The sequence below is a fragment of the Portunus trituberculatus genome, chromosome 36, assembly GCF_017591435.1.
Source record: "Portunus trituberculatus isolate SZX2019 chromosome 36, ASM1759143v1, whole genome shotgun sequence".
NCBI lineage: Eukaryota > Metazoa > Arthropoda > Malacostraca > Decapoda > Portunidae > Portunus > Portunus trituberculatus.
The window spans coordinates 9,634,594-9,644,420 of NC_059290.1; the positions used below are offsets into that span (position 1 = coordinate 9,634,594).

Sequence of the window (9,827 nt, forward strand, 5' to 3'; positions counted from 1 at the left end):
CTTTATTGCTGTGATAATGAGGCTTAAATAACAACCTCAACTTACCAAATCCAACGCGAGGAAGACGCACTCAATAGGATAAACTAACGCACAGCATCACTTCACTAACCGCGACGCCACGCGCACACACACAAGGAACCTCACTCGCCCGCCGCCACAAGACAAAAGGCCGAGGACATGTTCAGCTGGTGTGGGATCACCTCGGCTGTCTTCGAATGCGCTGCCCTTCCTTTGGCTGACACACTCCCACCTCACGCCCTCACATCCACACCTCACTATAAGATCACACTAACTTTGTGCTCACCGAGACACATTTCAGCGCTAAGAAAAAGATGAGATTGGTGGGAGATTAATTATATACCGCACTCGATTTGTTTTCTTGCCATACTTTCGCACAGGGACATGGAACAAGACGCTGCTAACTGCTTGTTATCCTCACGCCACACACTCCCCCTTGTCCCATCCACCCTGCCGGGCTACCTTCAACCTTCCGCCTCCCTTCCCTCGTCTCTGCTTCTCCGTCACGTACAGGCTACCCAACGCCAGCTCCCTTAGCCATGTTCTAATCTTCCTTTACCGTATACCTAGTGGCCAAAGCGTTAATACTAGCCTTAGAGCTTTCGTTGATCTCAAGGGTGCCTTCGACTGGGCCAACAAAGATGTTATTATTATACACGAACTCATTCTCAAAGGTGTAAAAGGTAGATTATTAGGGTGGATCAGGGACTATTTGTACAATAGAACAGCACAGGTTTGGTTTCAAGGTGCAGTCTCCTCTGAGGAAGTCTTTGAGCTTGGAAAACCAGAGGGTGGAGTCCTTAGTCCAATATACACATGCCCAAAGGTACATACACAGTATGTGTGTATGTACCTTTTTTGTAGTGTGTTGAGTCAACACTTACAATAAAGGTAGCAGGAAAAAACAATGGTTTATTTATGTTTTTATTTCATGTTTAGTATCTAAATATGATATTTAAACAATAATGAATACTTCAATGTATTAATCATGCTTTGTCTCATCATAATAATTGTTGTTATTGTTCTAAAAATGTTGAAGAGAAAACTATGTCAGGGTACTCTAGTCTCTCAATCCTAGTGATGATCAAAACTGTAAGGGAAACTGTGTCTTACATGATAAAGGTGTTAACCTAAGGCAACACAAACAAACAAACAAGGGGCTCTCATAAAATAATAACAAGGTGGGAGGCCCAACTTAGTTTGAAATGTGTCTTAACCCTTAATTCTCTTCCAAAGGGATTACTTTGAAAAAAAAAAAAGATAAAAAGTTAAGCAGTGAAAAATTGACATTTGAGTAATTATCAGGATAATGGGTAGGAATGACGTGTAGGAGGGGCTTAGTTTCACAGAACAGAAAATACTTGAGTCACTAATGATTATAATGGAACACAACATGTTGAGTGAATTTCAGTTTTTTTTTTAACCATACACAATAAATGTAACAAGCAAAAGAAGTAAGGTATATATAGAGAAAAGTAAATTGGTGTACATGCAGACAAAAGCTACATAGTTGATCACATCAAGCAGAGACGTCACACAAGCAAGTCAAATATACATTAGGCATTTTAACACATAGCTAGGTATCCTACATCAATGCAAACAAACATGTTTCAATTCAGGAAAAAAAATCATACCATTGTCTTTCCATTCATGAAAACCAGTTAGACTGGCAATAAAGTATATTTGGTCAAGGATATGAATATAATCAGTGAGGCAAAGCAAAAACAATGTAAAGCAAAGCAATACAAACTACACACAAGTGTAATAGGAAAACCTCAAGGTAATAACATTCACTTCTCATGCACAAAACTGTACAACACAATAAGCACACTTTAGTATTGGTTCAACCTAAATCAAGCAAACACCACCATAGATACAACATACGACTAATTGTTAGGTCGAAAAAAGGTATTCATGCACGACACACTAACAAACGAGGACTTAACAATAAACATGCTATACAGAAAATAGATTACAAACCTTTTCCTTCACAGGCCATATTGAAGCTGAAATCAATCAATCAAAAATACAATATCATAACAATATACAGTAAGTCCTTGTTATACGGTACACGTGCGTTCCTGAAAACCTTAGCGTAAATCAAAATTACCGTATGCCGAACCCATTACAACATGTAATAGTAAGGAATGCATTCCAGCACGTCAAAAGTCACCCATACACAAATTAAAGCTTCACGAGTTTCTTTGCAGACGACACAAAACTTTTGAAGAAAGTTGGCTCGCACGATGATGGTGGAACTCTACAGCAGGACTTAGATAACTGACTATGGGAATGGAGGAAAAGATGGGAGATGGAATTCAACATTAACAAATGTAGCATAATGGAATTTGAGAAGAGCAAAAATAGGATAACAAGACAATACAAACTTGGAGAAGAGAAGATTAAGAAGGTGGAAAGTGAAAAGGACCTGGGAGTTCTCATAACAAAGGAAATGTCCCCCAGTAAACATATCAATCAAATTGTTGGTGAGACCTACAACTTACTGAGAAATATTACAATTGCATTCACATATATTGATGAAGATATGGTGAAAAAGTTATTGGCATCCTTGATTAGACCACGACTGGAGTATGCAGCAGTACTGTGGTCAACTCACACCAGGAAGAATATCACCAAAATTGAAAGGCTACAAAGAGCGGCCACCAAACTGGCCCCAACCTCGTCGGCTCTTACGTATGAAAAGAGACTGGACTGACCAACACTGGAGCAGAGAAGAGAAAGAGGCGACCTGTCGACCATCTACAGAATAATGAATAATATGGAGCTTCCTGATAGGATGGACCTGCTGAAGAGGGACACAAGGGACACAAGAGGACATAGACTAAAACTCACAAAAGAACTACAGAAGAGACTTCAAGAAAAACAGCTTTTTTTTTTTTTTTTTTTTTTTTTTTTAATGTAGGGAAGAGGGCCAGCCAAGGGCAAAAAAAAGAAAGTTAGAAAAAGGCCCACTTGAGCGCTGGCTCTCCAAAAGTTCAAAAGTGCCAAAACCGTCAGCCAGAATTAGGGGAGCAAATGCCTCGATACCTCCCTCTTAAAAGAAGACAAGTTACAGGAATTCGGAAATACAGATGCAGGGAGGGAGTTCCAGAGTTTACTAGTGAAAGGGATGAATGATTGAGCGTACTGATTAACTCTTGCATTAGCGAGTTGGACAGAATAGGAATGAGAGGAAGAAGAAAGCCTTGTGCAGCGTGGCCACAGGAGGAAGGGAGGCATGTAGTTAGCAAGATCAGTAGAACAGTTACCATGAAAATAGCGATAAAATATAGAAAGGGATGCAACATTTCAACGGTGAGAAAGAGACTGAAGACAGAGAGAGTGATAGATATATGGAACAGACTGGACAGAGAGGTGGTGTGTGCAAAGTCCACCACCACCACCACCACCACTTGAACACAAAATTAGACACTGTGAGATACAGAGATGCGACAACACCACCATAGGCTCCCCTCCCGTAAAATACAACTAGGTAAATACACACACACACACACACACACACACACACACACACACACACACACACACACACACACACACACACACACACCCACACCAATTTGGGAAATAATTACAAGTTCACTAAATGAAGTGAAAGTTCCACTAGAATGGAAGACAGCCAAGGTAATACCGATATTTAAAGAACGAAAGGCAACTGAACCACTAAACTACAGACCAGCGTCACTTACAAGCATTTTGGGGAAGTTGTGTCAAATAATTATCAAAGAAAAATGGGTTAAACATCTGGAAGAAGAAAAAGTCATATAGAACAGACAATTTGGGTTCAGGACAAGACGGTCATGTGTATCAAACTTATTAAGCTTCCACTCGAGAGTTACAGAAGGACTGGAAAGCAGAGACGGATGGTGGACACAGTATACCTGGACATGAAAAAAGCTTTTGATAAAGTCCCTCATGAAAGATTACTTTAGAAACTAGAGAACATAGGAGGATTGCAAGGAACCTTATCAGAATGGATAAGGGATTATTTGAAGGACAGGGAAATGAGAACTGTGATCATAGATACATACTCAACTTGAGGTTAAGTAACCAGCAGAATGCAACAAGGGTCAGTGTTAGCCCCCATTATGTTCCAGATTTATGTAAACGACATTCACAATGGGGTAAACAGTTATATTAATCTATTTGCTGATGATGCAAAGCTGCTAAGAGTTATCAAAACCAGGGAGGACGTTTTGCTGTTACAACAGGAAGATATAAACAAGATCTATGAATGGAGCAGGAAGTGGAAATTGGAGTTTAATGCCAAGAAATGTCATGTAATGGAACTAAGAAAGAGTAAGAGAAGACCAGTATGGAACTACCTGATGGATAAGGAACAAATAATGAAGACTAAAGAGGAAAAAGATCTGGGAGTGATTATACAGGAAAATCTGAACCCAAAAAACACATAAGCAAGATATTTGGATTATCATGTAAAATGTTGACAAATATAAGAATGACATTTCAATTCATGGACAAAGATATGATGAAAAAAATCATCACAAGCATGATACGCCCAAGGCTGGAATATGCAGCTGTGGTGTGGTCTCCACGAGTTCTGAAAAGGATATAAGAAGATTAGAACAGATACAGAAGATTGCTAAAAAGATGATGCCAGAACTAAAGGACCTAATATACAAAGAATGGCTGAAGGAAATGGGACTGCCAATCTTACAAGATAGAAGAGAATGAGGGAACCTAATAACAATGTACAAGATAGTCAATGGCACTAAAAAAATAGACAAGGAAGACCTGGTGCTGGTGATGGCGGTGGACAAAATGGGTGTGGTGACTTCAAATAAATCGGCGTGTCGTTTTCTGCGGACCTGCAAATATTTGGTTAGGTTTTATTAGGTTAGTTAAAAATAAATAAATAAATCAATAAAATTACAAGGTTAGGTTAGACTGAGAGAAGAATATGACATTCAAACAACAAGATCGCATCGTAAAAAGCCGAGGAAGGGAAGATGTCCGAGAGATGTTAAAAAAAATATAGTTTCCTGCAAAGATGTGTTGGGACGTGGAACAGTTTGGGTGAAGAAGTGGTGTCAGCAACGAGTGTGCATAGTTTGAAAGAAAAATTGGATAAGTGTAGATGTCGAGACGGGGCCACACTAGCGTAAAGCCCAGGCCCTGTAAAACTACAACTAGGTAAATACACAAACACATAAACACACACTTATATTAACGACATGCCAGAAGGAGTGAACAGCTACATAAATCTGTTTGCAGATGATACGAAACTGCGGAGTTATAAAGCGAAAAGAGGATTGCGAAATCTGCAAGAAGACCTAAATAAGATCTGGGAATGGAGTAAAAATTGGGAAATGGAATTCAACACTATATTTGTTAAAAAATGTCTTATTTATCTGTTTTTAAGGTGTTTTATGAGAAAAAAATAAATAAATAAAAAATTTGTTTTTCATAAAACACCTTAAAAACACATATAAATAAGATATTTTAACAAATATAGTGTTTTGCCTGCATTTCTAAGTTTTTGGTGTATAAAATGCTGGAATACACCAATATAACCCATTTTTGACATACTTCTGTTCCTTAAACAAATATTGTGTAATCATTCGTTTTGCCTGCATTTCTGTGTTTTGGTGCAAAAAAAGCTGAAAACTACTAAAATAATACATTTTTCTTACTTTTACTTTCGTTTCTCTATATTGGCTTGATTTCATCAATCTTATCATTTTGAGACATAGGTAACAATGTAATATGAATTCAATATACAAAATTTCCAATCGAGTTTTTTTTTCATAAAACATCTTAATAGCACATAAATAAGATGTTTAAAGAAATATAGTCTTTTGCGTGCATTTCTGAGTTTTGGTGCATAAAATGATCAAAAATACCTTAATAACCCATTTTTGACATATTTCTGTTCCTTAAACAAATAATGTGTAATCATGCGTTTTGTCTGCATTTCTGTGTTTTCGTGCAAAACAAGATGAAAATTAGTAAAATAACACGTGTTTCTTACTTTTCTTTCGTTTCTCTATATCGGCTTGTTTTCGCACCAAAACACAAAAATGCAGGCAAAACGCATGATTACACATTATTTGTTTAAGGAACTCAAGTATGTCAAAAATGGGTTATTATATTGTTTTCCAGCATATTATGCACTAAAACTCAGAAATGCAGATAAAACACTATATTTATTGAAACTTCTTATTTATGTGTTTTCAAGGTGTTTTATGAAAAAAGACTATCTCCATTGAAAGTTTTGTATATTCAAGTCATTTTACATTTTTATGCTTCAAAATGATAAAATTCATGAAAAGCCAATATAGAGACAACCAAAGAAAAAGTAAGAAAAACTTGTTAAGTTTAGTAGTTTCCAGCTTTTTTTTTTCCACCAAAATACAGAAATGCAGGCAAAACGCATGATTAAACAATATTTGTTTAAGGAACTGAAATATGTCAACAATGGGTTATTTTGGTGTTTTCCAGCATTTTATGCACCAACACTCAGAAATGCAGGCATAACACTATATTTCTTATAATGTCTTATTTATGTTTTTAAGGTGAAAAAAAAAAAAAAAAAAACTATCGATTGAAAATTTTTGTATATTGAGGTCATTTTACATTTTTATGCCTCAGAACGATAAACTTGATGAAAACAAGGCAATAAAGAGAGACCAAAGAAAGAGGAACAAAGTGTTATTTCAGGAGTTTTCAGCTGTTTTTTGCACCAAAACACAGAAAAGCAGGCAAAAACACTATATTTGTTAAAACGTCTTATTTATGTGTTTTTAAGGTGTTTTATGAAAGAAAAAAAAAAAAAAAAAAAAAAAAAAAAAAAAAAGGCTACCTCAATTAAAAGTTTTGTATATTCAAGTCATTTTACATTTTTATGCTTCAAAATGATAAAATTCATGAAAAGCCAATATAGAGACAACCAAAGAAAAAGTATGAAAAACTTGTTAGTTTAGTAGTTTTCAGCTTTTTTTCACCAAAACACAGAAATGCAGGCAAAACGCATGATTAAACAATATTTGTTTAAGGAACTGATATACTATGTCAAAAACAGGTTATTTTGGTGTTTTCCAGCATTTTATGCACCAAAACTCAGAAAAGCAGGCAAAACATTATATTTCTTATAATGTCTTATTTATGTTTTTCAGGTGTTTTATGAAAAAAAAATTATCGATTGAAAATTTTTTTATATTCAAGTCATTTTACATTTTTATGCCTCAGAACAATAAAATTGATGAAAACAAAGCATATATATAGAGAGAAACCAAAGAAAGAGGGAAAAAGCATTTTTTTTTTTCGCACTAAAACAAAAAACAGGAAAAACGCATGAATAACACTATATGTTTAAAGAACTTAAAAGATTAGTTTGTCCTGCCAGAGAAAAGGAGAGATATTAGTTTGACCTGTAAGAAATAAGTATTAATTAGACCTGTAAAAAAAAAAAATAGTAATCTTACTTACACACACTCTCACACACACACACACACACACACACACACACACACACACACACACACACACACACACACACACGTCTGAGAGATGTTAAAAAATATAGTTTCCCGCAAAGATGTATTGAGACGTGGAACAGTTTAAATGAAGAAGTAGTGTCTGCAACGAGTGTGCATACTTTTAAAGTAAGATTGGATAAGTGAAGATATGGAGACGGGGCCACACGAACATAAATCCCAGGCCCTGTAAAACTACAACTAGGTAAATACATATACACACACACACACACACACACACACACACACACACACACAGACGCTTATTTTAGCCAAAAGTAACCAGCATTATTACTGAAGAAGACTAGATAATTAACATGTACCTGGAAGAGAATGGTTAGCCGCGCCGCCTATCGCCCTATGCCTAACACCTAACGCCTAGCAAACCGTAATTTGTACTTGACTTTATTCCGAAGGGTTGCTGCAGCGGTGTCAGTCCCACGGTGTGACCTGTGATACGGGTACTCGCCTGTAAAGAGGAGAAGGAGGGAGTTAGTGTGGTGTGCTTATCAAAGCTAGTATTTCATTATTAACGGAGATCAGTATAGGAGTCACGTGGTTCAGGTTAATGCTTAGTACTTTATTGCAGTGATAAAGAGGCTTAAATAACAACCTCAATTTACCAAATCCAACGCGAGGGTGAATATAAAGCTGAACAAGCAGTTTTCTTGAGTTTTGAATTGAGTGGGATATTACTTCAAATTAGTTTATGGTAAGCATTGGAGTGGTGATTATTTGTGAATGATTGTGTGTGTTAGATTTGGTATCAGATTTTTCTTTTCCATTTCAGATTGCACATTTTTGTGTGATAGGGGTGCTAACCTGCAAGACACAATAAAGTGCATTCTTAGGTATGCTGTGACAAACTCCTTGGCTGTGCAATACAACTGCTGTGGCAAAGGAGAGAAACACAGTTTTTACCATCTTGAAGTTGCAGGATACCATTATCAGTAAGTATAGTAGTTCAATTTGTTTGAATCTATTTCTCTATTCTATTCTCTTATGCCTCACTCTCTGCAGGAGTGTCCCATAACGGGTGGCTATGGCAGAAGAGCCTCCACCTCCCTCTGTCCATACATTCTCTCCTTGCTTGTTCTAGCACTCCTTTCCCACTCAAGTAAAATGTTTGAGTGCTGTTTGTTTCATGTAACATATCAGTGATATCTATATAATGTCTTTACAATATAAGTCTTGTATAGATGGTAGTGCAATAGTAAAGTGTTGGTCATGCAACCAAATGTTCAAGTTTTTGGAAACTGTGACCATATTTAATGAAGAGGTAAATAGAAATTGACTAATTTTTTTTTTTTTTTTTTTTTTTCTAAGAAAGTGTGTGTGCAAGCATCCAGACTATAGGCATAAAACAGCAGCAGCCTCTGTCGAAGTCATTATGAAAGAATGGTTCCACACAGCCAGAGACCGAGATGGAGGGTGATGAAGGAGGGATATAAGTGTAAACCACTAACAACAGTGTGAACACACACAAATAATAGTGAAGCTTTGCAGGTCACAGCTGTGAGTGTTATGCATGCACCACATAACATATAGCTATAGGTATTCTGTTAATAACTGAACTTTGGAAATGTTTCCCATTTTGTACTCCCTCACCTACACACCTGTGTGACTCAGGAACCCACCATCAGTGAATAAACTCTAGTATACTGTCATGTTGCCCTCTGCAATATGGTGCTATTATGTGCCTAATACTAGTATACTGAAAGTAGGAATAAACAAAATGGTGGGACCACTACCTTATGGTGCTCTCATCTGCCAATGACTAGTAATAAAACATATATTTCAAAAAGACACTAATTTCAGTCTCACAGGTTTTGAAGGGTAGTTTAATGGTCCTATTGACAGATTAGTATGATATCTTCTCTATCAACAGCACAAAAACTCTTACGAAAAAGGCTTGTCCTATCTGTGGGCTTTGAAAATTGTGGCAACATACCCTATATTTTAAAAAGATTCTAATTTCAGTCTCACAGGTTTTGAAGGGTAGTTTAATGGCCCTATTGACAGATTAGTATGATATCTTCTCTATCAACAGCACAAAAACTCTTACGAAAGAGGCTTGTCATATCTGTGGGCTTTGAAAATTGTGGCAACATACCCTATATTTTAAAAAGATTCTAATTTCAGTCACTCGGGTTTTTAAGGGTAGTCTCACCTCGGTGGCCATATAACCTATATTTTCAAAAGACTATTGTTTCAGTTACACAGGTTTTTAAGGGTAATCTGATAGTTCTATTAACTTAACATAAATTAACATAACATAACATAAATATTAGG

The 9,827-nt window shown here is 36.5% G+C and overlaps 2 long non-coding RNA genes across 2 annotated transcripts in view; both read left to right on the forward strand.

Annotated features, from left to right (window-relative positions):
- The window catches only part of LOC123513437, a 19,019-nt gene extending 17,845 nt beyond the window's left edge, over positions 1–1,174 (forward strand). The window contains exon 2 of the long non-coding RNA XR_006677374.1: positions 1,083–1,174. This is a non-coding gene — a long non-coding RNA (uncharacterized LOC123513437). The remainder of the gene's footprint in view (positions 1–1,082) is intronic.
- Positions 1,175–1,778: 604 nt separating this feature from the next.
- LOC123513433 overlaps positions 1,779–9,827 on the forward strand; it is an 18,779-nt gene continuing 10,730 nt past the window's right edge. Inside the window, exon 1 of the long non-coding RNA XR_006677368.1 lies at positions 1,779–1,915. This is a non-coding gene — a long non-coding RNA (uncharacterized LOC123513433). The remainder of the gene's footprint in view (positions 1,916–9,827) is intronic.